We start from the raw sequence: 26,777 nt of genomic DNA, 5'->3' as shown, positions 1-26,777 counted from the left end.
CAAGTACCATGGGGAGGGGACACAGAGGGAAGAATTTAAGTATAGAAGGAATGAAAAATAGTCTTATTTGGGGGGAAGGTCTTAATTCATTGTCTCATCCATAACAATCACTCAGCACCATGAAGGAAAGATCCTCAATACCTACACATGGTTCGATGAGATACATCACCTATTCCTCTCAGTACTTCAAGTTGCTGTGTTTCCTGAAACAATATTATTTCTATAGTTGTTCTTCACTTTTCTTTATTCCAAGATTTTAACATTTGTTTGTCTAAGTGTAACACTCATGAGATGGAAAGCAAATTTTTCTTAGGTTTGAGCTGGTTATTCAGTGCAGATTGTTTAAATATATGTTTCTACTGAGTGAAATAGGAATATCTTAAGCTTAGGACCTGGAACAAAATTAGAACTTTGTGTGTTATCAGGATAGGGGATTCCTGTGTAAGCTGAGCTGAGGTTTAGAAACAAATGCAAACAATATACTGTAGATTAATGTTTTTCAGGTTGGCGTGTTTTTCCAGTGTGGCCATTGAATATTAGTCCTATTGACAATCACACAGTCAATCATATCAGCGTCCACATAAATAGCTTAGCCTAAAGGTGGGAAACAAGTAGCTCAATAATTTGTGGCAGGGGTGGACCTCCTCAGGGGAAAACCATTTTCCACCAAAAATATTCTTTGATTTCCCTGCCACCACAAAAAATAGAAAAGTTACATCTCATCTATGGATCTGCTCTGAGATTTCCCACCAGGCCTTGTTTTATCAACAAACAAACTTTTTTCTTTTGAAAACTAAAATTTTGAAGGGAGGTTGTTTTGTTCTGTTTTTCTGTTGGTTAAATGAACTTACAATCTCTTTCACTTTCCTTTGATTCACTGTACAGCATTCTAACCACTCCATTGTAATGGCTCTTAAGGTTAGGGGTCAACATGAAAACCCATTGCTGCCTCCAGTGCAAGAACTCTAAAAGGGCTCCAAGCAGCAGGGACAGCTCCAGCTTTCCATGGGCCCCAGCAAAAAAACAATGGCATTTTCACCAACCAGCAAAGCCAGGGATCCATATCATACTATGGACACAGAGATGCCGCTTCTTGTAGCACCCAACTCTTTCTCTGTGGGTTGTGGTGAATATATGCTCAACCTCCACCACCATATTCGCTTCCCTTCTGGTTCATGTCAAGTAGAGCAAGATGGTACAGGAGGCAGCAGACGCTCTCATGCTCAGTGATGGTTGATGCTGGAAAAGATGAAAGAGATGGGAAAGTGTCTGAGCTGGAAAGATGTCCATGGTGGCTAAGGAGGTGTCTTGTACATTCAGCACGTAGCACTGGTTAGGGAAGGAATAGGGAAAACACAACTGGCAAAGCATGGATCTTAGCAGATGCTTGACAATGTGGATGGGTATAAATTGGCCTGTCCTGCCCCACCTTAGCACCATACTGCAGAGCAAAAGGAAGGGCAGAGTTTAGAAGTTTGTTACAGATACAGTGCTTACTTGTTAGTTGTTACTTTTCGAGAAATAAAATGTAAGGAAGCTCCTTCCCAAAAGTAACAGGAGCAGTTGCTTTATTGGTGCAACAAGGAATGTTTTCTAGTTATATTTCAAACATTATTTTGACAGAAGGACATTTTCTGGGATATGGAAACAGCCTCCATAAAGAATGTGTGGACTATGAACATATTTGGGTCTCCCCTGCGCAATAACAAACTTGTCGGCTAACGGTTCTACCACAGAAGCACTATCGGATTGCTTCTGACACAACTGAAGTAGGGGCATTTTAATGCCTTTTGGAGGTTTTGGTCAGGAAATGTTCCTGCTTTATGCCTCTCTTTTTCAAGTCCTAAATTCCCTGCCCCCCCCAAAAAAAACCCAATAAAAAGTAATGCAAAGGTAACATCAGCACTTTAATGAGTAATAACAGCAGGTAATTTTTTGAAATATATGACAAGCAACAAGAATAAATTAATTTTCTGAGCTCTGGGGAAGTGGTTATGATTTTCTAAGTAGACTTGTGCATATTTTGGTCCTCTGGGAGTGCTGTGTGCATGAAAATAATGCAAGGGGCTCTCTGGAGGTAGCCCATAAAATGGTGCCATCTGGCTTGGACTAAGAAATAATCTGGGGGTAAAGCATTGCCTCTTTTCCTGCTGCTTCTTCTCTCTCCCCCCCCCCCAGCCTTTGGCAGAATGCTCAGCTAGTGCTGACCTAGGGCAAAGAACTGCTCGTGGTAGTTGGATACAAATATCACCACAAAAATCGTCCCAGGAACTAGACTGATCAAATCAGGCGACCTTGGAAAACTGTGGAATACCCTTCTTTGGAAACAGTCCAGCAAGGTTAATAAAACATCTTTCTGAGATGTTTTAATGGGCATCTTGCCCTTGCACAAACGTCGGGGACCTAATGGTCTCCTGGATCTCTTCCAATGTATTTTTACTGCCGTTCTGTGTGGGCAGATATTCTGTTCCTGTGCATCCTGTTAAATGGCAGGATTGCTAGATAAATATCATTTGATGCAGTGGGGTGCAGTGGCTTGCATATATTTGCATGTGCATTTCTTTGCTTTGTTCTGACCTGTTTTTAGCTGTCTCGCTTACCTGCACAGAGTACCACTGCTGACTATGTAATGGAATGATCTAGTTTTGGGAGATGATTCCAAATTTTGCTTTAGTTCCTCATGTAATGCAGAGCTTGAACAAGTTCTCTCTTTTTTAACTACATCTCCCAGAATCCCACATCCAGCAGAAATTTGCCATCTATTAAAGTTACTTGCCCAAGCTCTGAGTAATACACTAGTGCAGACTGTCCAGTACCGTTTCCCTTTTATTACTTTCCTAGCTGAGTTCTTCTAAGCGTAAGCGTGTCCTTGGCTTTTTAGTTTTTGACTGAGCACGTACAAAAATCTTTATCCCATTACTCAGCTGCTCCAGACAGGAGTATCGGAATTGTACTCAGCCAGCTGGAACAAAAGATAATGCATGTGGCTAATCTTGCAGCTTATACCCAGGCCAGATGTTCCTCTCCCAAAATAATATGCCAATGTGAACAATCTGCCAGAAAGAAAAGCAGGATCTTGGTCTGTGGTCAATCTCAAAATGGCTCTTTGGTGTTCACAACTGGAGGCTTGCCTTGGACAATAAAAAGGAGCAAAGGCCTCTTTAGGAGCAAGTAGGCACAAATGGCAGGGGGGAAAAAGATGTTTGCCTTCATACTTTCTGTCTCTCACTGAAGCATACGGCATTTCCTTTCGGAATCTTCTGGACTGTTCCAGGACCTAATTATAGGCACATCATCTTACATGGAAAGGACATGTTTATATAGAAGTGTGCGCTTACAGCCAAATAAACATACAGGGAGTTTTATGAATGAGGTAATTCACACACTTTAAACAGAACACTAGCCTGTTGCTTCAGTGTGGCACTCTACACTTTGTTGTTCAGAACATCTGTATATAGGATAGCTTAGAGGAAACCTGGAGGGGGGGATGAGGAAAGCTCCACTGGATTAAACCAGAGTACTACCTAGTCCAGCCCATAAATGTGAGCACAACAATATCCCCCCCACTCCAGTAAATGGTATCAAGAGACACACTACTTCTGAATCTGGTGATAATATAGAACCCCTATGTCTAGTAGTCATTAACAACCTTGTTAGCCTTATCCTTCATGCATTGAGCTACTTCCTTTTACAACTGTCCCAGTGTGGGGTCATCATTACACCTTGAGATAACAAATTCCATAGTTTAACTGCACTGCGCTACTTTTAGTAGTAAAAACTATTTCAGCTACAAAACTCCATAGGTTAGAGTAAGGCACATCATACCAAAGAAAGCTTTCTTCCAGAAAAACAGGATAACCAAGTAATACAACAAATAGTGACCATGGCTTCTGTTTGCAGCACACCATTATAAATGAAAGGTCTAAAAAAATTAGGATTAGGTCTGAACCTGCTATACAGGTTCCAGGGAAGTAATTTCATGAAACTGGTTCTGGACTAGGGGATGCTGGGACAGCAAGAATAGATAAAACCATATCCTGATGATCACCAAGCACATTATCCGAATGGTGAACATCTGTGAACTACTGCTCATTTGTGCATCTATTGTGGCTGGTTTAATAGGTAGATCCCTGAGCATCAGTATTTCTTCAGGATCCAAAGCAGTAATTTAGATGTGATCCCACCACCCTTTGAATGCTAGAACTCTTTCCACATTTTCTAAAGCCGTTTATCTTGTGGGTTGCCATGTACCACTGGGCCAAGCAGTCCCAGATTACAAGATTAGTTGTAATGCTCATTGGCTGTTGTCCCTTGTGGAAAGCAGCCCATAGGTCTATCTCGGATTGTGTCATCACTTGAATTAAATGGTGATGCACCCCAGCCCCAAATAGCATGTGTTTCTATGTGTATCAGGGCTAGTGGAGTAATAATGAGTGCACCATCTGAGGCTCAGAACCCAAAGGGTGTGGCTGAGTGGGAAAGTATGTTAATTATAGTAATCCTGATCACAGGAAAGAGGCAAATGAGTTTGCATAGTCTTCAGTTAAGTTTAATTACCCAAGTAATACTAGAAGTTAATTTTATGTAACAATAAGAGTTGACAGTTGGTTTTTCTTTCCTTTCAGCATTTCTTTCCCAGTCTGCAATAGTATTGCATATATTCTCAGATTTAGATTAGCACCTGATACTGTTTTGACAGAAAATGATGAATGGCACCATTAGCAGGAAAGCTTTATGAAAGGAAAATGAAGCTGGTGCTTTTCTTAAAAAAATGTAGCCACAGCAATTACCACAAATTACTTTCAAATTATAGTTTGCACAGCCATGACTGCACGACAAGTGAACAATTGGGAGCAATCATTTTCTTGTGCCCTTTGAGATGTCTACAGGCTAGGCCCCCTAAATGTCTGGTCCTCTGCATGCTTTGTCCCTTCCAGAACATGGTGGTGAGCTTACAAAGAAGTTCAGAATAATACAAATACTTTATTGCTTCATAGCCAATCAGACCGTATGCATAAACAGAAATTGAACAAGTCTTCATAGGAATAAGGCACAGAGTTGTCATGCCCTCTGGACAAGAACATCACAAAGTAATGAAAAACTTTTAGGGTGCATAACAGTGACCACAATCTCATGATCAGCTGTTTGGCCAAGAATCACTGCTTCTCTATGCATATATCCAGAGAGGGAACTCTACAAATGTAGGGCCTTAGATTAGGTGTAGTTTCTAATACTGTCCCCAACTTTTAGATTAATATATATTTTAGGAATGATTCCATGGAGCATCCAAAGCTTGACATAGGTTAGGGTCTCAGCACATCTTAATATGGGACATGAGATATCTGAAGTTGGACTTGCAACTATTGTTAGTTGACCACTTGAAGAAATTTGCAAAAGTGCATGTCGGGAGAGGATACTCCTAAATCCCTCGTTCCCCAACTCGTGCATTATCTTCTAGAGAGCCCTTTAATTAGTGGTTTCCTCCTTGGCCTTTTCTCTCAGGGTGACCTCTGCTTCGCAGCTACTGTCCCTTTAATTACTTTCTTTCTGATCATTTAGCAAAATCACTGAATTCTTGAACTCAAAGTTAATTTCTGGTAGCTTACATTTTGCAGTCAGACCACTTGCTCATTAAATTTTTTTTTCCTATCACTAGTTGCCACCTTTCGTACAAAAATATCAAAATGAATAATATATGAATGAACCCCTGCCCTGCCTGCTACAGAAATACAGCATGTGCACGAGTCAGATCAGCACAAAAAGTAAACCTTTGGGCAATACTCTGTTGATCACTCTGATCTGCAAAAGATACCATTTCGTTTGGCATACATCTCTAACTGTAATAGTCTGTTATGGCAAAAACAACCAAGAAATGTCTGGTCCTTTCAAGATGAACAACTCTTATTTGGCAGAAAGTTTTGCGGTTTCGGTCCAGTGGGCTGCAAGGCACAAAATCATTTTGTCGAACTTCTCGTATGTACATTAAAATACGCTTGGTCCATAAAGATGATGACCGAAGAGCTAGAAACTCTTGGTATAATGGTGGATGTTCTTTCTCTTCTGCCTTCCAAACTGGTATTGTTACGTATGTAACAAGATATTTTTGGTTCTGACATTGGTTTCTATTGGAATGGAAGAACAGATGTATTTTCCAAAATGTAACCATTGTGTAAAAAATTATTCTCTTAAAAAGTCAATTTTCAAAGCAACATCTCTCCCTGTGAACATCTGCCTGGGTACTAAGACTTACCAAAGAATTTTACGATCTACCAGTGGGGAGGTTTTCCTTGTTTTAAAGTGTTATGAACTTTGTTTCGAACTGCATGGTATATCATCCCACGTCATCCTCGGTGGCATTTTGTCCCATGGATCTCTTTGGTGAGTATCAGTTGTTTTACACAACTGTGGAAGGGCATCAAGTGAGCCAGCCTCCAGCTCTGTTAAGCTTTCCTTTATACCCCTGGTCTTGCACTGCTTGTGACATTACTTATGTGACTGATAGTTTGTTTGGCTGTGCAATGGGGGGGAGGGGGGTTGCCGCAGTGGGGAAATACTTAAATAATTGCCCTCCCTCTCTGAAATGGCTACAAATCATTGATGAATATTTTACTTCTTTAAGAAAAAGCCATACTTTTAAAATATTACTTTAAAAAAGAATAACTACCATAGTTCTACTTTATCAATTCATACTCTTTCCCCACACATTCATTATATTGCTAGTCCATCTTCCTGACATGTTGAAATTTTCTCTTCAATCCTACCTGCTTTTATCTCCTCTCCTCTCTTGTTTCACAAGGGTATGATGTTTCATAAGCACCTGGTGATTTGGTTAAAATAAGGAGCTGGGCTTTTTATAGGCTAACATTCTTAAAAGCTGGGCATTCAGATATGAAACAGATGGAGGTGTGTGCCCGTGTGTGCGTGCTTGTGAGCAACCAAGCAAGTGTCCAGGAAATCTTACTGGAAGAATCTGGCACATTCAGTATATTGTGTACAATGTCAGGGGTAACTTTTAAAAAAAGAAAATACAGTAGCAACTTTGCTAGTATGATATGTCTCTTAAACAATATATCTATTCCTGAAGTTTGAAGGGGACACTAAGTTATGACCTTTTGTACACAGACATGACAATGCTCTTCAAAAGTGTCTGAATCAAAGACTTCTGCTAGAGCTTTATTAACCAGTCTAATAAAATGAACTGTTGATTGATGTCAAACATCTGCCCTGCCTAGACGCTTTTACCTGTGCAATCTGGAGGCTAGGTTTCGCCATGCCATCTGTGCAGCAGATATTTGGGATGTATAGCATGCCCACAGGGAAGCATCCAGCATGAGAGAGAGAGAGAGAGAGAGAGAGAGAGAGAATCGTTCCTGAACTTCACATAGCAAAGGGCCCTGAAATGCCAGTTCCCAAACTCCATCTTCTTGTAAGTGACTAGGTTCCTCCTTCTCTGTTCTCCCCCCAACCCCAACCCCTTATTCAGCTAGAGCAAGCTGAAGACATGGGTAGGTGTCTTCATGTGACTATGAAGCTCATCAAACGAGGACAGGTTAGGATATGTTTCACATGTTTGTTTGGCCTCAAATATGAGTGTGAAGGCGTTTCTCTAATAAGTTTGATATTCGTTAAGAAGCCATTCGTGAAAGGAATGCTAAAATGTGTTAAGGAGGTTGGCTTCCTCACCTTTCTTTCTCCTCTCTTTCTTGGCCCTCCTTTTCATGTCTGACACCTTTTATCCCCTCACCTTTTTAAGGGAGCATTGCCACCTCCTCAGATCAATACTGCTCAATAGTGTGGTTTCTATAACAACATCATATTCCCCTAGCACATTTCTAGTATGTTCTCAACATGACTTACAAAAGCAAGAGAGGCACGGTTCCTCTTGCACCGCTTACAAGTGGGAGAGCTACTGGCTAAAATCTTCCCAGCTTCTTTGGAAGACAGAAAGTAATAAGTGGTGTTACTGCACAAAATGTCCCAAACATTCTTCCAGATATGAAATTTTAGCATAGATAGCCTAATTTGAAATCCGCTAGAAGTAGTGGGTGGTTCCCTGTGTGATATAGTGGATGGAGTAATGGACTAGGAGTCTGGAGAATAGGGTTTGAACCCCCACTTAGCCAGGGAAACTCACTGAAGGAGTGGAACTGGTAAAACCACTCCTCAAATATCTCCCTTACCTTGAAAGACCTATTAGGGTCACTATAAGTTGGTTCTGATTTAGCAGAATAGAACACACACATAACAGTAATGGATGTCTTTCAGGTCATTTCAGTTGCCTTGGACAAGATCAACATTCCATTCATATTGTTAGCACAGCAAGCAGACAGAGTCAGGGAAATGGCCAACCTGTATGGCCAACCAACATCAGAACAGGCTGTGATGCCGCGGTGCATGCAAGGAAATGTTATTTCTTGCTGGGATTTGTAGTCTTCCTGTGACAGGGGAGTAAGACTGCAGACATAACCACTTGTTTAGGAAGGAGCCTTGTTGCCTTTAACAGGATTTACTACCTTTGGAAAGGCGCCAAGTGTATATGCAGCTGAGAAACACATGAGAAAATAGAACAAGCATCTTTTCCCAAGAAAAGCCATTCTGCTCATTGACACAATAAAAAAATATGATACAGATCTCAAGGAATGTAAAGTAGAGTAGGAGAGGACTTATTAGACTATTTCCATAAAGCTGCATTTTTCAAAAGAAGATCTGAGAGGTTTAAGAATGGCTCTGAATGAAGAATGTCAACTTTTTTTCAGTGCATTTGGAACATGCTGTCATAGACCAATCTGGAGTCCTAGAAACACTTATGTGGTAGTATAAGTGAACTCATATTCTGTCTAAAAAGCATGCTAATGCCATGCTACCGATTATATTTAGCAAATATTAAACAAATGCCATATTTGCTAAATATAATCGGTAGGTATTTATATAGCTTATTTCCTTTGAAACTGACCATCATGCAGACACTTAGTCACAATCCAGCACAGAATAAAGTCTGCTGAAAGCCACCGACTTCCTGTTTCTAAATCCATCCAAAACGTTCTCGAAGGTTTTGAAGATGAAATGTTGAATTATAAAATACAGTACAGCACCCAAACATGACCACATTAGAGACTGGCCACTTCGTTTCAAGAGTGTTGAAGGGGGAATAGTTTGCAACAAAACAGATCTCATGCTTTGTTAGGATGTATCTGCATTTGTGACCAGCTGTTAATGAGCCCACTATTTGGTACTTATTCCAAGAAACTGATTTTCCTCCTGCTCTGTTTGTTAATAGTAGGGTGTCTGGGCTGCTAGATGTAGTAGGATATATCACCTCCCATCATTCTCGACCATGCTTGCTTCGGGTGATGGGAGTCAGATTCCCACAACATTGAAAGGGCCTCAAGTTCTCTGGCACTGCATTAGAAGAAGCTGGAAGTGGATGTGGCTTCTTTTGACAAAGGTGAATGAATACTTGATTAGGTCTAGTGTTAGGGATGTGACACTTGGCGGCCTCTCATTCCCAGAATGAAAAAAGGATCCCTCTGTTCTTCTGATAAAAACAGGCGCACACACCCTGCCACCCAAATAAAGGGAAAATAAGGCCAGGGTCTTGTTTTAGGTGGAACCTGAGAAATCTTGGTGGTGCAGAAGAAAGTTTTATCACCCTGTTAAAACTTGGAAAAATTGGCAAGAAAGAGAATTCTCTTCCAAGTACTTGTAACATCCCAACTTGGTATGTTGAACCAGCCATTCCCAGTGTCGATTTATACTAAGAAGGATTTTGAAAAGAGAAAACAAGTGCTTTTTGATCTTTCCATTAGGGATATACATTTAGAATTTTTTTTAAATGACAAATCCCATAATTCTCCTTTCTGGGAGTCCCACCTGCAGGACCCAGACCTTTCAGACACCCAAATTGTGCTCACCTAGAGAGTAGGCCGAGCTGGCACACTTTGCCTAAATTATGCTTGAAAATGAAGCTATCGTGATGGTAACTGCTTTTTGTACAGTAGTTTTGAGGGTTCTCTGGGACTTTATTTGGTAATACCAGAAACACAAATGAAGAGAAATGAAACAAATGAACTTGAAGGAGCCCGTCCCTTTTTGTGTTTGACAAACGGATCAGAATGACCCAAAGTGAAACACCAACTGAAATAACCTGTGACTGACTCCTTCACTTCTTAACAGAAAGAAGCTGGCGGCTGGCACAAAAAAGCACAGGAGGTGGTGAGTATACCATTATGTCTATATGCTTACACTAGCAAAAGACAACACGGGAGTTCTTGTAGGCTAAAATGTGCTGTAAACAATAAAACTGAAGATATTTGTGGAGAGTCTATATCAAAAGAGACAATAATGACAGCCAGAATCCCAGTCAACATTTACATGGTGGCGGATCTCAAACTGTAGAAGCAGCTGCCACATGCAGATAAGGTGCTGATCAAAAGTGACCAAAAGCACAATTGACATCTCATCAGAAATGCTACAACACTTTCTGGAACTGGAGTGCCATGTGTTGTAGTGCCATGGCAGTGCAAGGAGACCACCCTAAGTCTCTGAAGAAGTGGCCCATAGTCCACTATCATTTATGCCAGATTAAAAAAAAGTTAAGTCTTTAAGCTACCCCAAGTGGCTTTGTTGTTTTACTGCTGCAAACTAACATGGCTAAACCTTTGGAAAGAGGTACAGTTGTAATTTTCTGATTTGTTTGAATACCTGTGTACTGTCTTAAGACGGAGACATAAACAAATGCAAAGCATATTGGGGGCACAGCAGTGTAGCCTACAGAGAATGTTTTTGTTTATACTCTTTGATTGGTTCTAAATGTTTCATATTGGAAAAGAATAGATGGAATAAAGGTGGTTTTCTGCCAGTGTGAGCTGGTTCCCTCTTACAATTTCTGCCATCAACAAATCCAAACCAGTATATTTATAAATATGCAAACCAGTTGGATTGTATATACTATTTAATGTATTATTTACAGTCCATTGCCATGCTAGCTGAAGACTCGTTGAGTGGAAGCAGTAACTGGCATGTGTTCTGGATCAAAAAATGTCAGTCTCTCTCCCCAGATTCCAGCATTTTAATGGATTCTGTAGCCTTTGTGCCGTTTATGTTGGAGTTGTTGTATTCTAAGCAGTGTTTTTATTCCAGAGCTTTGGATTTTCTTGATGCAACCCATTTACAGTTTACAAGTAGGAATGCCCTATCTGTTCCAGGAAGGGAAATTAAAGAGCAAAGGAAGAATGTTACTGTTCACGTCTTTCAGTTTACGATGTACAATAAGAAGCAGGCTTCTCGCAGTCCCTTGAGGGCAAGTCACAAACAAAGATTAGCAAAGCACTGATTTAATTGTCTTTTCCCCCTTTTAAAAAAAAAACAACCTGCAGCCGGCCTGTTTAAAGTTAACATTAACAAGGATTCTAATATCAAAGGAGCATCACCCTTACATTACAAAGGACTTTTGAAATATTTTGCAGCTGGATCAAGAAGGGCAGCCTAATGTGTTTTAATCAGCTGTCAGACATTTGAAGTTCCTTTGCCCAACTGTTATTGCAGCTACACGTCTGGCTCAGATGTTGCCGAGTCCATGGTTTGCATTTGTGTTTTATAAATACACTTGTACATGCATGACATTTGATATTTGCTGCTTCAGCCAAATAGGTGAATAGCAGCAAAGGTGGCCATTCTTTGCATCCACCAACAGTCACCACACAGCTTGGGAATGAACGTCTTCAGGAGCTCAGCATAACCCTGTCGTTGGCATAAGAGGGCACAAACATGGAATGCCATGGGCTCTGATGTTTCATTTCCCAATAAGGCCAATGTGAGTTCTTCAAAAGATAGTGCAGAATTGCACTAGATTTTCATATTGTGCAGACTTTTCACTACTGTTTCCGGCAGGACTGACTTCAATGGGGAGGCAAGATCTCCTCACCCCTGGAACAGATGGGAACCATGAGATTAACAAAAATCCAGTCAGGTTGTCAAAAGAAGAAAGAAGGGAGAACACAGAAACATGGGACTTTGTCTTCTACTGAGTGAAGCTGTTAGTCCATCTAGCCCAGGACTGGTAGTGATTCTTCAGGGTTGGTAGCAATTCTCCAGGGATTTATGCTGCAGATCATTAACTGGCACTTAAAGTCTCAATTATTCACTTGGAGAATTTGTAGGAGAAAGAATAAAAAAACATTTCTTTACATACAATTGCTTGAAATTACAGACATGTGCATGCTGCTTTCTTTCTGCACACATACTTCGCAACCAACTCAACTGATCAACAGCAAACGAACAACTGCCACCAATCCAGGAAAGAGAGATAAAATAGACTCAGCAGAGTGGCAGGGCTCTCTTTGAATCAAAAGCTAAAAGGAATGATTGGTTAGCACTGACATTCACTTCAGACCAGAAAAGTCCCTATAAATCACACAAACTATTGATAGCCTATAAGTTTACAGGCAAAACTCCAGCAATGACTTGCTGCTGGATTTCAGCCCCTATGTTACACTTTTTAAGCCACTGAGCTTGTTAAAAATACCAGTTATTTTTGTTTTGACTTTAAGGTTCTATGAACTCTCTTATCTATACCCCTCCAACATGCGCAACAAGATGAGCTTTCATGGTGGTTGTTGGGAAGGATCTTTGCAGAAGACCCTTGATTCAATATACTTAGGATATGCTAGTTGGGATCCATACTAATGTCATGGAAGGTGGTGGGCTTTCCTTATTATGAGTGTTTAGCACACAGGCTAAATGGCTGCCTACTAGCTGTGCAGAGAGTTTTCTTACATTTCCTTCAATGTCTCTTCCAAATCTATGGTTCTGTCATCAGTCCCGTGCTCCTTTTTTGTACTGGTAATTCCTTTTTCCATTAGATGCATAAACATATTTGTAAATAAACCATCCATGGGGAGAGGGGAGATGACCCTTCTTCTGAAGTCCCCTTGAAAATTATTCCCCCACCGTTATGTGCAGTCTTCAATCAAACGACTTTTGCTAAAACACACTGTGCCTCTTCTTCTGTCAACAGTACCTTCTCCTGTTGTCATGAGTGTTACTATCTCGACTTTAGGCCAGCATAATGGATTTTATACCAGATAGAAAGGTGAATGATAAATGATGGGGCAACCAGTGATACTGAGGAACCACAATATTACACAATGAGTGGGAGCATTTTGGACCTTAGTTATTAGCCAAAATCCTTTTGCAGACTTCTGTCTGTGTAAGGGAAATTGCCTGTCTCTTGGTGGCAAATTGTCACTTGTTAATGAGGTGGCTGATTGTGTTCTGGGATAAGTGCTTGCCGCTTCCCCTCTCACTCTTCATCCCCCAGGGGCACATCCCTGACCATTCCACAGGGTTCCCCAATCCTCTGGAGGAGATTCTGGATTGACAACTCAGATTGCAGGGAGAAGGGAGTTTGACAAAAACATTATGGAGAACAACTGTCAGATACTGATGAGTTTAACTACACAATTTGTGCTCCTTTTTGAAATTACAGCAGCTTATATAATGGTGGATATTGTTTAGTTTATTGTTCAGTCCACAGACTTGGTCTTCTATCTTTTTTTTAAATTTAAAATATTTTTACCCTACCTTTCTCCTTAAAAGAACTGAAGATGGCTTAAATTAGTACAAGACAATATTTAAAAGCTAAAAGCAGTAAGTATACAAAATTTACAAAAGAATCAAAGAAACACAAGGCTACAATGGTAAACAAAATCAGCATTTAAAAAACACATGCAAAGCAACAAGGCACAACAATCCATTTAAAAACTCCTCTCAGACAGTCAGTCACTAAGGGGAGGCCTACCTGAAGAGAAAGGTCTTTGCCTGCTTGTGGAAGGACAGTAAAGATGACAGGACAGCAAACCCCAGTGGGAGGGAGTTCCAGAGTCTTCTATGTCCCCACCAAATACACCTGTGAAGGGGGTGAGACCAAGAGGAAGGCCTCTCCAATGATCTTAACAGCAGACAGGCTCATAAAGGGAGTTGCGGTCCATGAGATAATTTGTTGATTTCTTTGTTTCTTTTATACCTTGCCTTTCCTCCAAGGAGCTCCTACATAGTGTCCCTCCTCATTTTAGCTTTCCCAACAGTTCTGTGAGACAAGATATATTCACTAGCTCAAGGTCACCCACATAACCTCATGACTGGCATGAATGTTGTACTTGTGAGGTCTTTAGTGTATTTCACTCAGTATGTCTGAAAAAGTGGGGCTGTCCATGAAAGCTCACTTTATAACAAAGGTGCCACAGGTGTTTGTCTTTTATGTTGTTGTTGTTGTTGTTGTTGTTGTTGTTGTTGTTGTCGTCGTCGTCGTCGTCGTCGTCGTTCCTTTGGGTTTTGCCTGATATGTTTGCCCAAACTAACACAGCTCACTCTTCTAAATCAAATGACTGAGACAGGATTTTACTCTGACCCCAGTTTAAAATTCTGACATCGCCACTACAACACACTAGTCTCCTTAGGTGTTCACAAAAAATCTGAACAGTAAACAAACTCCCCATGGTATGTGAACATGCTATCAAAGACATCTCTTTATGAGTCTTGTGAAACAACATCCTTGACCTGAGCTAAATCATGGCAGGGATTTGTGCTTTGTGCAAAGCGCATGTTTGAGATTATTGGAAGATTTCTTGGATATGTTCCTGTTGATATTAAGCAGGTTTTGACAGATCAGCAGTCAAACCACCAACTTTTCAGTCCCAGGATTTAGATCCCTTTATACTGGGGTTTGATTTAGGGCATCAAAGCCTTCCGTGTACTAAGGAATATCTTGGATTACTCCATACATACACAGATGTGTTATATATATTCTTACTGATGCAATATGGACCAAACTGCAGGCTAATTATTCATACCTTTTGTCATGTTCAGAGCTGGAGAGCACAAGCACAAATTAGTTAAAAATACAGTATGTGAACATAAACTGCTATCTTTTTAGGCCACCTTTGTAATAAAGATGTTATAGAGGGCTGGAAGTTCAAACCACATCTAACTGACTTCCCACAGATTTTCCAGCAGACTACTAAAACTTCTTTGGATTGAATTCAGTTCCAGGGATAGTTACAAACCAACAGCCTAGAGAAACATTGTTCTGTTTCACATAAGCCTTCTCTTCCAGCATCACACTTTGTTAAATTTTCAAAAATATATTGACTGATGGAGACAAATTTTACTGGAGCTTGGGATGTTAGCATGAAGGGACCCAGCAATATTTTATTATTTACTGTTCAGCAATAATAAATATTTTATTTATTCATTTATTTAAAAATATTTTGACCCCGCCTTACTCCTTGAAAAGAACCCAATGTGACTTGCAACAATGAAATACACTATTTAAAGTTGAAAACAATCAGTATACAATGGTGGTTAACATCATTAAAAGGCAACATTTAAAAATTATGAACAATGAATAAGGAGGCGTCTCACATCAATTAACAGGCAATATAAAGGCAAAGATCAATGTACTGTATACAAAAAATTACAAAATGTTACTCTGAGAAATGGAAAACACAAAAATGGAAAACAGAAGTAGTACTAACAATCGAATTAAATCAGTAATGCATAAAAATCCATCTCAAAATCACACACAGACAACTGGTTACTGAGGGAAGGTTTGCCTAAAAAGAAAGGTCTTGCCTGTTCGTGGAAGGATAGCAAAGATACGGCCAGTCTGGCCTCATGTGTTTTTGGAGATGAGGTTGACTTTCTGGACTTGGACTATGAACCCTAACACTCAATTGCTGATTGGGGATAGTGTGATTTGTAGTACAGCACACCTGGAGACCACTTGGACCATTCTTCCTTAAAGAATGCCCCAATGAACCTGTTCAATCAAGATCTGATGCTATTTTGTATTCCACTTGCTTTCACCCCTTGGCTATCCCCAACAACGTTTACATTTGTTGCTCATCCCTTGTACACTGTGTATTTGCTTCTCATAGTAGTAGTTGTTCCTCTGGTGGATGCTGGTCATCACCATGGCTATACTGATTTTGAAGGGCACATCTCTAAACAATACTCTTGTGTCACATCCAGACTTGTCTCCCAGGTTGTTCGGTCACCTTGTACTTCTTTTCCTATTTATTCTACTCTGCAGGGTCAAATGCAACAATCTGTATTTTTCACTAGGTGACCAAAGTATTCTAGCTTTCTGCACGGCATGTGTTTCATGATTTATTTCTCTTTATTCTACTATGGGTGGGGGGAGAATCCCTCTGAATCCAAGAAATTCTTAGGATTCTGTGGCAAATCCACATTTTAAATACTTCTGTACTCTGCATTCGAAGTACACAATTCCATGTTATAAGTCAAAACCAAGAATACATGGCATCATAAAATTAGCATCGTCAAAGCTAATTTTACATGTTATTGCATGTAACATTCCTCATCTTAAGAAAGGTGCTTTCGACCACGTCTATTCTTATGTCTGTTGCATGGCTATAATCCCATTGTTCAATCAGCCATATTAAAAAATACTTGGATTTACCAGAATGTGCAACTTTTCATTTTGGATCATTGACTATTTTACTATGGCTGCTTACTTTCTGTTGATTACCATGGACCTGGTTTTCATAACATTCATTTTTAGACCATGTTCATTACCTTCTTCATTGGCTTTATTGAATAACCTTTGCAGACCATCCAAACTGTCGACCAATAATACTACACCATCTTCATACAGTATTAGATGTTGTTGATTATTCCTCCTTTGACAGTGATCCTGCCATTTAAATCAATAAATGCTTCTATAAAGATGTTCTTGGAATACAAACTGAAAACCAATAGTGAGAGAATACAGGATCATCATATGCCTTTTCAACCCTCGTATGCCCTGTGTCATGCTATCTTCGACTTTACTGCAGGTTTTTATTACCAGTACACATTGGCAGTTGCATTAATAACCCTTGAATAAAGAGCTTTGTTTATTAAAAACTCAATCAGCTTGCTGGGTTCAGTTTTGTCAAGATATATCTTAAAAGTCAATAAAGCAAGTAGATATATCCAATGCATTAGGATGAGCAGACACATTCTTATCTGCACATACATATATGCAGAAGAGTGCTTCAGTCTGCAGTCAGTGCAAGCTCTTGTGTGATGTAATAAACCCTGGTTCCCAGCAGATTTCAGGAATGATTCCTGCTCTGTAGATGTGATTGAAATGATTCACTAAAAGAGTTAAGTGATCGTGATCATGTTTGCTGCCCAGAGTAGACCTTTGGTCTAGATGGGCAGGATATGAATCTAATAAAAGAAACATAAATAAATAAATTATATTACAGTTCATACATGTTTGAAAATACTGTACTGGATTCTGAGTTTAGGTATTTTTTGTAACCTGCATTGCATCCACTACAGACATCTGGTAAAATAAATTCTATAGATCCATAGATCAAACAGCTCTTTAATACGCTTATTCTACAGAATGATTTCCCCCTTGACATCAAACATACAGACTGCCACAGCTGCACCTAAAGCAAGGCCATCTGACACGACAAATAAAGGTGTGCCTGCAGATCAACTGTGCTATGCTACTAAGGCCAGGGAGGTGTAAGAACCTTCCAAGTGGGATCGCATAGAGAAAATACCACCTGCAGAGGCACAACAGTGGAAGGAAGCAGCTGCAAAAGACAGAGAGTCTTTGATGAAACTAAAAATGTTGTTGCTTATGGAGCTATCTGCCAGTAGAAAGGCAATACGGCGCCAATGGGTTCTGTGCCCAGTTGTTATTTCTTCAACATCCATATGAATAAAAACAGACACTTTATCATCTGCTTTAAGCCACTGTCTCTTACCATTCTCTTCTGCGGGACAGGTTGCGGTTGGTACGTCCATCAATCAGGTGCACCTAAGGAACATACTCATCTTGTTCTTCTATGCAGGAATATTTTCTGAACTGAGGACAGGGATTCTTCATCCACAATTCAAATACAAAATGAAACTGTTCTCAGGTGGTGGTGGTGGGGAATCCAAGCCTCAAAATAGGCCAGCCTCTGCTTGCAGAACAAAAGGTTTACTTGCTAAGCTGTCTACTTCAAGGTAGAACTTCCAAAACAATTTTAAAAAAAATCAAACTCTGGAAAAGGTTGTGAAACAGCTGTTAATTACTGTGTTACAGGGCTCAAATTTCTCAGAATCTATCCATCTTGCCATCCACACGCACTGCCTCCACACTGTTAATTTCAATGCAGTGCTGGTAACTGCACGCTCTATTTCTTCACGAAATTCATCACATTCTCTACATTTGTTTTTGTTCCTAGTCCTAGTCCGTATTTTTCAACAAAATCTCAGCAGTCTGTTTTGCCTGTCTTAACACTTTAAAAACTCATTATGAAATTTGGCTCTGTGTTCTTTTATGTATTATAACAGCTTCGAGTTCTTCATAGACTCTTTCTGTGATTTTTTTTCCAACTCTATCAGCAGTTTGGGCATGCTTTTTTTTGTATGATGTGAATGTCTGTGGGATCTCCTTTTAGCTGGATAAACACTCCCCAGTCTGAGTATGGAATTAAGTTGGTAACAGCTGCACCTGAGTCTTTTGTTTCTATAGTTACCATTCAGTAACAGTGTTGCACATGATTACTATCCGAATAAAATATAGTATGATCAGTATCTACCGGTATTTGCACTTGGACAGATTATGAACTTCACTTATTCTGAAGATACAAACAGTCCTTCTTTTCATTTATTTTACAGTGTACTTTTTTTTCCTGCCACATTTACCCTTCGAAAATTCCAAATGTCTAAATTCTCATCTGGAAATCCGTAGCAGCTTCTGGCCATCCATAGCCTGCGAGAGACTGAGGGCCTTCTGTATCGGCCTAGTCGTGCCATGCATGCTTGGCTGGTGTAATGTGGTGGTTTTCCATTGCCTTCCACATCTCAGTGTGACAATCAGTTGTGATGGTCACTATCACACCTGCAGCTTTGCCTGAAACCCAGTCAATAGTGTTTCTCTTTTTCTGATGGGCACTGACACAGCTGCTACCTAACAGCAAGTAAATTTGTAAGGGGTTTAGTTCCTCAGGACTACACAGATCTTATCAGGCTTCTCTGCCCTGAGCCATTTCCCGTTTCTGTGATTTGGTTCCCATGATGCGGCTATTCACCAAAGACAGTCCAAAGACAAATATCTCCATGTAATGCTGGACTAATGTAGCTCTCCTCTTGAAAAATTCCATGTAATGGCATGGTGACCAAGTGCTCTAGGTTGATCCAGTTAGAAAATTCGTCAGTAAGAAGCTCCCCATCTTCATTTTGCAAGTTCTTTAGGTACATTATTCAAAATCAACTTGTTCTTTAGGCATACTTTTTTCAGTTCTTAATGTTTACACTGAATAATACTGAATAGTTGGCTTGATGATAGTTATATAGTTTTGAAAGAAAATAATAAATTGCTGTGGAAGCTTTTCAATTGTTGGTCAAACGATTTCAGATCGTCCATCAGTGGTATCTTCTGGTGGGTATTATTGCTAAAATAATCACTTTCCCCCTTGCTAACCTTCATGAAGATTTTACTGGATGAAAAAAATTAATCAAGAATGATATTTTTATTCCAGTCAGATTACACTGAACCACTGAAATAAAACAATGATTGAAGTCTTCTTGGGATTTTTTTTTATGCAGGCAGAAGGCAATGTTACATTTACTCACTTTCAGCTGGCAATTAAAGAGTCCCCACTGGGACTCTCAAATGTGTACCAAGACAGAGGATGCAAACTCAGAGAGATTTGCAGTAATGAAGGTAAAGGTAAAGGTAAAGGTTCCCCTTGACAATTTTTGTCCAGTCGTGTTCGACTCTAGGGGACGGTGCTCATCCCCGTTTCCAAGCCATAGAGCCAGCGTTTTGTCCGAAGACAATCTTCCGTGGTCACATGGCCAGTTGACTCTTTAATCGCTAATTGGATACAGGTGAATATTACACCATATTCTTCTGCTTGTGTAGCTGCACAACAGGATTTTAGCCAATAAACTGTTGCAAAGATCAGTCAGAAAATGAAGGATGAGCAATTTTTAATTAGAGAGAAGACTAAGCTGTATGAGCTCTGAGAAGTTACTTTTTTGGGATGCACCCTTTGGACCCATCCTGAAAGCCAGCCTGCCAATGAGTAGCTGTTTAGGGATTCTGGGGGTTGTAGTCCAGAAAGCAGTTTTTCCATAATCAGCCTTCATAGTTATGTTGAATCAATAATGCTATGAGGCATGAAAGCAGATTCACACATGCTTTTAGCATTAAGAGCATTGCAAATGCTTTCCTCATGAACCTTATCTTTATCTGGAAGGGATGGCAGCTGGGAAATGGATGGCAGTGCCTTGCATTTAAATACTAGAGCTACCTCACTTTATTTATCCATGCTTTTAGTGATACATAAGGTTGCTGCTATTTCAGGTTTATTTATTATTCTAAGTGTACAGGTCTATGATCTGGAAGTAGGGGGGAGGGAGAACCAGCAGAGGAAAAGTTTTAACAACCCTGGAAGCAGAGGAGTTCATCAGAGGTAAAAATGGTGGTAACTGGATATCCCTGCTTCACTTTGGCACTGCCCCCTAATTTTGCTGGGAAGAATGGGCGAATGATCTCTTTGGGTGTTTTTATTAAAATGTCAGGAAGGATAGGATAGTTTGATGTGTGCCATGGAAAGTAAATATAGCTAATTGCCCAATTCTGACGTTAGGAGAATATTAACATAGCTTCAGCTAAGATACTTTCTGCATCATATAGTTTGACACCAGTATGTAAAACCATCCTTACATGAGCACTGACTGTTGCTATACATGATCACCGTGGAGCCTTCCGGAGCTTGGGGACACAGTGATCATACCATGCAAGGGTATTCATAACCCTTCTGACTGATGCATTCTTTCTGTGAGTTATGTGACTAATAATGGGAAAAGAGCTGTCCTCCATTCCCCTTTCATTAGTTGCCAAGCATATTAGCCTGTGGGGTTAACTTGTTTTTGTTTGTCTAACTGTCAAGCTGTGGCCTTTTTAGTCATTCTTTAATCATTGGGACATAAGGATCTTCATTTACCATGTGGTGTTGATGTGCTGTTCTTCCCCACTTGCCTTTTGCTGAAATTAAGCAAAACAGAATGCCATGTCTCCACTGTAACTTTATATGCTATGTCACCTATTCATGTTATGCCAAATGTATTTCCAGCCCATAGGTTAGAGCCTGATCTATAATCTAATTAGTGTCAAGTGCCAGAGTTGAAGGCAGCGTTGTCAGCTTTGATTCAATACAACTCCAGTAACTAAAATCTAGAGGATTCTGTTAGAATATCTTGTTGGTCTAGTCAGTAGTTACTGATTTTGAAGCTAGATTACCTTTCTCCCAATAGGGGATCCAAGGCAGTTCACAACAATTAAAATGATACAATAATGACAAGTTAAAATAAAACTATATATTAAAAAGCAATTAAATATTTGTCAAGATTTAAAACATTTTTAAAAAGCATTTAGAAATATCCAAATTTCATAAATGGATCATTCCCTAGATCTCCAGTTATTGCTTAGAACCTGCTCTTGTGCTTATACATAGGCAGATTTCATAGGCTCTGTCTAGCTTATACATAAGCATAGACATACACACAGATAAAATCTACTTTCAACTGGAGAAGTAGTAGAAGCAGTGTGGGTAATGGTTAGTATTGAACTGGTCCTGATTCCATTTGACCACGGCACTCATCGGGTGACCTTGGCCAGTGGCTATCTCTGAGACTAACTGACCTCATAAAGTTTTTCTGAGGAAAAAAATGGGGAAGAGGACTATGTAGCTTGAACTTTGACCATGGCCTTGTGTACTTTGCGCAGAGGCAGATGTAATTTACAGAAAAACATAAAGAGATGGAGAGATAAATAATAATAGGGCTGGGATAAGGACTGAATTTATTGTTTGAGTGGCCATTGTGTAAAAGGGTAAAGTGAACTGGGCCTGTGGATAGAGAGGGTCACAAACATTGCCATCAGTTACTTTTACCAACAATAAAATGGAGAACTCTTTTTGTGCTTTTTGCTTTTCATTTATTCATTCACTAATCTAAAGTATTTTATCCTGAATTTCTCTTAAAAAGGGACTCAAGGTGGCTCACAACATTAAAAAAAAATTAAAAGCTAAAAACAGTAAGTTGTACACAATTTAAAAAGAGTTAAAGAAACATTGAGTAAAATTTTTGAAAAACACCCCATTTTAAAACTCCTCTTAGATAGCCAGTCACTATGAAAAGCCTGCCCGAAGAGAAAGGTCATCACATGCTTGTGGAAGGACAGCAGAGATGGGGCCAGCTTGGCCTCCCACAGGAGGGAGTTCCAGAGTCTGAAGTAGCGACAGAGAAGGTCCTCTCTTGTCTCCCCACCAAATGCATCTGTGGAGGTGGCAGTACTGACAGAAAGGCCTCCCCTGCTTCTGTTGTATATAGTCACCATATTATTAACCGCCATTTTATTAGCAACCTGGATGCAGCACTGTTCCAAAGCATTTTGCATCTGTGTATGAAGCTGCAAAGCTGTTGTGGGCTTAGCTACTTTCCCTCAGAAAACTCTAAAATGATGCAGCACCCAAGAACTTTAGAAGTGCACATTATGGCCACTACAACATCAAGACAGTAGCTATTAGTTCATGTCTGCCATTTGTGTGCAGCAGTAGCAGCATGATTTTTTTTTAAAAAAGAAAGCCATCTAAACCCCACAATTGTTACAGGAAAGTGCTTTCCAATTGTGGCAAACAGCACCCCATAAAACAGAAGGCATGGCCAACCATTCTTACTGTGCTTCACTGAGTTGTGAACATCGATAGCTGTTTGGTTCCAGACCTAAATGGAATATTTTATTTATATTTAAAAACAAGAAATGACTACAATTCTTATTCGATTCACACTCATAAGACCACTGAATGGTATGCTGTTGTATTCCCATTCTTGAGCAGAAAGGCTACCTGAATCAATCTCTGAGGAATGATTTGAGCCCATCAAGACCCCAATCACAGTGGTCATTGATAAAAGCTGGTTGAAGATACATACATGCATCTGTGTATTTCCACAGCATATACTAAAGTCCAGAACTAAACATATCCAGCTCTGAATACAAGCAATTGATTTCTTGAACTGGCTTATTATTTCCTTATTGGGCATTCAATGTAATGAGACGTTCATCAGAATGGATTATCATTAGTTGGTGCTGGTTTATTTGCTTAACAGGGCTGATAATCAATCATCAGGTTTCACCACTTGTCTTGTGGCATTTTATTTCATCACTAGGTACACTATGTAATACTATAATTCCTTACACAAGTTTGTTAACGGCATATTTATTTGAGCGGGTTCCACTATAAATAAAAGTTCTCTACATATTTTTAATAAGAGGGTTTATTATTCCATCAGCTGTTTGCTTTCCTTTCCTAAATCTCTGTCAAGGAAAAACCAAGACTGGAGAAGCAAGAAAACAGAATTAGTTCTCACCTAGATTAGCTGATCTTTCAGGGTCAAGTAAAGGGCTTAAGAAGGGATGTTGGGACTGGCGTTTTTACCCACGACAATATGTTTACATTTGGCCTCCTCGGAGTTGCTCACAGAGATATTCAGATAGCCGGCATACTCCCACTGAAATCTGACTTTGAGTACACATGCAATCAAAGGCATCCTGACTGGAGCAGACGGCATGAAATATAGAAGATTTTACATTTTTCAGTCCAAAAAGGGTGAGTAGGTGGGTGGGTGGGATTTCATCGTTCCCACCCCTGACTCAGGGATTATATCCAAAGTAGGATAGAACAGCAGAATGTACATTTTCAGACGGACAGACAGATGGACGGATGGACGGACGGATGGACAGACAGACAGACAGATAGATAGATAGACAGACAGATAGATATCTCTTTATAAGCTGCACTTAGATCTTGCCTTTCCTTTAATGAGATTAAGGTGGTGCATATTTCTCTCCTTCCTTCCTTCCTTCCTTCCTTCCTTCCTTCCTTCCTTCCTTCCTTCCTTCCTTCCTTTCATATACTGCCCATCTAGTAGCAAACCACTACTAACTTCATCCAAGCTGTGAGGTAGACCAGGCTGAAGGTGATTGATCCAAGGTCACTGATGCCTGGCATGACCCAAAGGATGCGGGAAGGTTGATTGCTACATTAGGTCACAAAGAAGAAAACAGCACAAAGGCAGAAATCCTGCTCCATAGGTTATGGAGGACTTGACTGCTGACAGCAATTTTTGGACCCCAACATGTTCCAAATGAGGATAGGGATTTCATGTGAGCCTCAGGAGGACCTTCAGGGGAGAAGTCCAAAAACAATCTGATCTGAACAATCCCTATGGCTGACGATATTGTCAGTCTTTTGAAGTATAATTTTCAGAACAGGATTTCAGCTGATGTCTCATTTGTGGATATCTGTGTATACAAGTCTTACTCCGTTCAGAAATATTTAGTGTGCATGTTTACTATCCTTGACACTCATCTATGTGAGATGAAACCAATAACTGCATTCTAAAATATGCAAATTCTAGTCCATGGAGAAACAGGTACTATGCGTTTCAATTCAGTAAAATTACTTTTTTAACAAAAGTAAAGCACAAAAAAGCAAGGCTGAAAACAAGGTAAGTCTGAGAAACAAAACTGATGTTTTATTTTTTTCTTCCATTTGATCAAGTTCTATGTTAACCCTATTAGAATTTACCCAAAGTTTGCTGGACCTTTAATTTTCTGTTACATTAATTCAGTTGATCAATTGCTTTGTTCTTTTCTTTGGCTGCTTCTAAGGACATTGTCATTCAGGCAACCAGATTTGATGATGTTGCTGATGGCTAAGAAAGTCAATTCAGACAGAAGGCAAGTCTCTTCTACCCATGTACAAATATGAACGATAGCCTTGTTGGCTTTCCAAAAAGTAGCCCTCTTCATCTGTTTCAGCAGGAAAAAGTAAAAACAAAAGCATTAGTGCACTGTAAAGAGTAACAGCTTTATTTCAGTGTGAGCTGTCATGGACTCCAGCCTCATACTACCTCCTCAGACACGGCAGCAGTTTTCTAGTATTAACAGCTCCCTTCCTCCATCCCAAAAGTCTCCCAAAAGCTTCCCAGGGCAAAAGGGATCCCTTGTGAGCCTCACAACCTGAAGGACGAAATAGGCAGGTTGGAACGTAATTAACCCTTTCTGGATTATGACATCATCCAGCTCATGAAGTATAAATTTATATCAATAGGACTTCAGCAATATGTGCAAATCTTGGCAGCAAATTTTCACAAATTAAGAAGGCAGCAAAGTGGCACCAACTGCAAATGCCTACATGGAACTTCTTAACTGGTAGCAATTCACCACTGAGATTTGCATTGATTGTGTAACAGTGGTGTAAAAATGTGCTAGGATTTTGGCCATGAGAAACCTATGCCTTAGTGATTTCCAGAAGTTTCTGTCATTAAGAGTCTTCTTTTCCTGCTACCTTCAACTTTTTCCAGTATTCTGGTCTTTTTCTAGCAGTCTCGTTTTCTCATGATGTACTGTAACCTCAATTTAGTCACTTTTTAATTTGACCTAGTAACAACGGGTTTGTCTTTTTAGTGGTCTAAATGAATGAGAAATAGTTCCAATCAAGACTCAGCTCTTTTTAGAAGCCAAAATGACTATACTGAGCCTAAAAAGAAGGATCACATTTTTTGCACATATCCTGAGAAGAAAAGACTCTCTGGAAAAGGCAATAATAGAGACAACAAGGTGGTGGGAGGTCTATTCAAGTACTTTGCTTGGCTAAAACTTTTCTTACCAAGAAGTAACACAGAAGCTGTTCCAAAGTGGTCCCATTTGGTCCAGGCCTTGGGCATCATCCAAATTAGATGCGCACCCCTCCTCGCATTTGCATGAACAGTAGGAGCTAACGGCTGCATATCTTTTTACAGCTTTGTCGAACTCTATGGAGAAAGAAAATAAAAAGACTGGTGGTATGTAAGACTAATCTTTCTTTTATCAGGGTTTGGTTCAACCCACTTTTAAATTGTCATTTCATTGTGGAAAAATGCACACCTGCACGTTGCCAGTAAAGAGGTTTATTAGCAAAGGAATGCTTGAATAGTTACCGAAAAGCCATATGAATCTAGTCATGTTTTTGTGTTAAAATGCCCCACTGTGGTATTAAATCCCCTCAAATTGCTCTGTTGTAGAGACAAAAAAGAGAGAGAGAATGAGAAAATCTGGGCTGGGGAAAAGAAGCAGTTAAGGCATGACAAGAGTTTGTTTGCTTATTCTATAGAGAATATTTTTAATGAGACAAGAAATTAACACAGAGGCATTTGGGAAATGAGTTTGACATATTGAGTCAGCAGTATTCTCCGCATGACAGGATATTCCTCAGTGTTGGCATGATGACAGAATTGGTTGTGATTGTGCCACATTGGTAAGGAAGCAACAGTTAGGCACAAATTAGAATCAACTGGGATGTTTCCAAACTAGAGACCAAATGGTACGTTACAGGTAAAGTGTCAATACAGCAGACACTTTTCTGGATGGCATTTAAGCAGGTTTTCACGAATAAGCAGTCATACTTGTACATGAGGCCTGTGCTTACCTCCCAGTGACCAATCATAAAACAAACAAGCTAGGTTGTAGCCTACAGAAGGTGCAGGAAAGGTTTTTTTCAGTGTTTGTGCCGGGAGTAGAGCAGCTGCCTAGCAAGATTTTAGATATGGGGGCTTCGTATTAGGTAAAGGTTCCCCTTGACAATTTTTGTCCAGTCGTGTTCGACTCTAGGGGGCGGTGCTCATCCCTGTTTCCAAGCCATAGAGCCAGCGTTTGT

The 26,777-nt window shown here is 39.9% G+C and overlaps 1 long non-coding RNA gene across 2 annotated transcripts in view; it reads right to left on the bottom strand.

The window, feature by feature from the left end:
* LOC110084739 (uncharacterized) overlaps positions 1-26,777 on the bottom strand; it is a 48,701-nt gene continuing 21,924 nt past the window's right edge. The window contains exons 2-3 of one of the 2 annotated variants that reach the window (XR_013541692.1): positions 25,752-25,896; positions 1-25,102 (exon numbers count right to left, since the gene is read on the bottom strand). This is a non-coding gene — a long non-coding RNA (uncharacterized LOC110084739). The remainder of the gene's footprint in view (positions 25,103-25,751; positions 25,897-26,777) is intronic. The other variant, XR_002301531.3, reaches the window with a different exon arrangement.

This window comes from Pogona vitticeps, chromosome 2 (assembly GCF_051106095.1).
Source record: "Pogona vitticeps strain Pit_001003342236 chromosome 2, PviZW2.1, whole genome shotgun sequence".
In the NCBI taxonomy this organism is placed as follows: Eukaryota; Metazoa; Chordata; class Lepidosauria; order Squamata; family Agamidae; genus Pogona; species Pogona vitticeps.
Note: the sequence above shows the minus strand (reverse complement) of the source record. Positions and strands in the feature narration are given on the sequence as shown.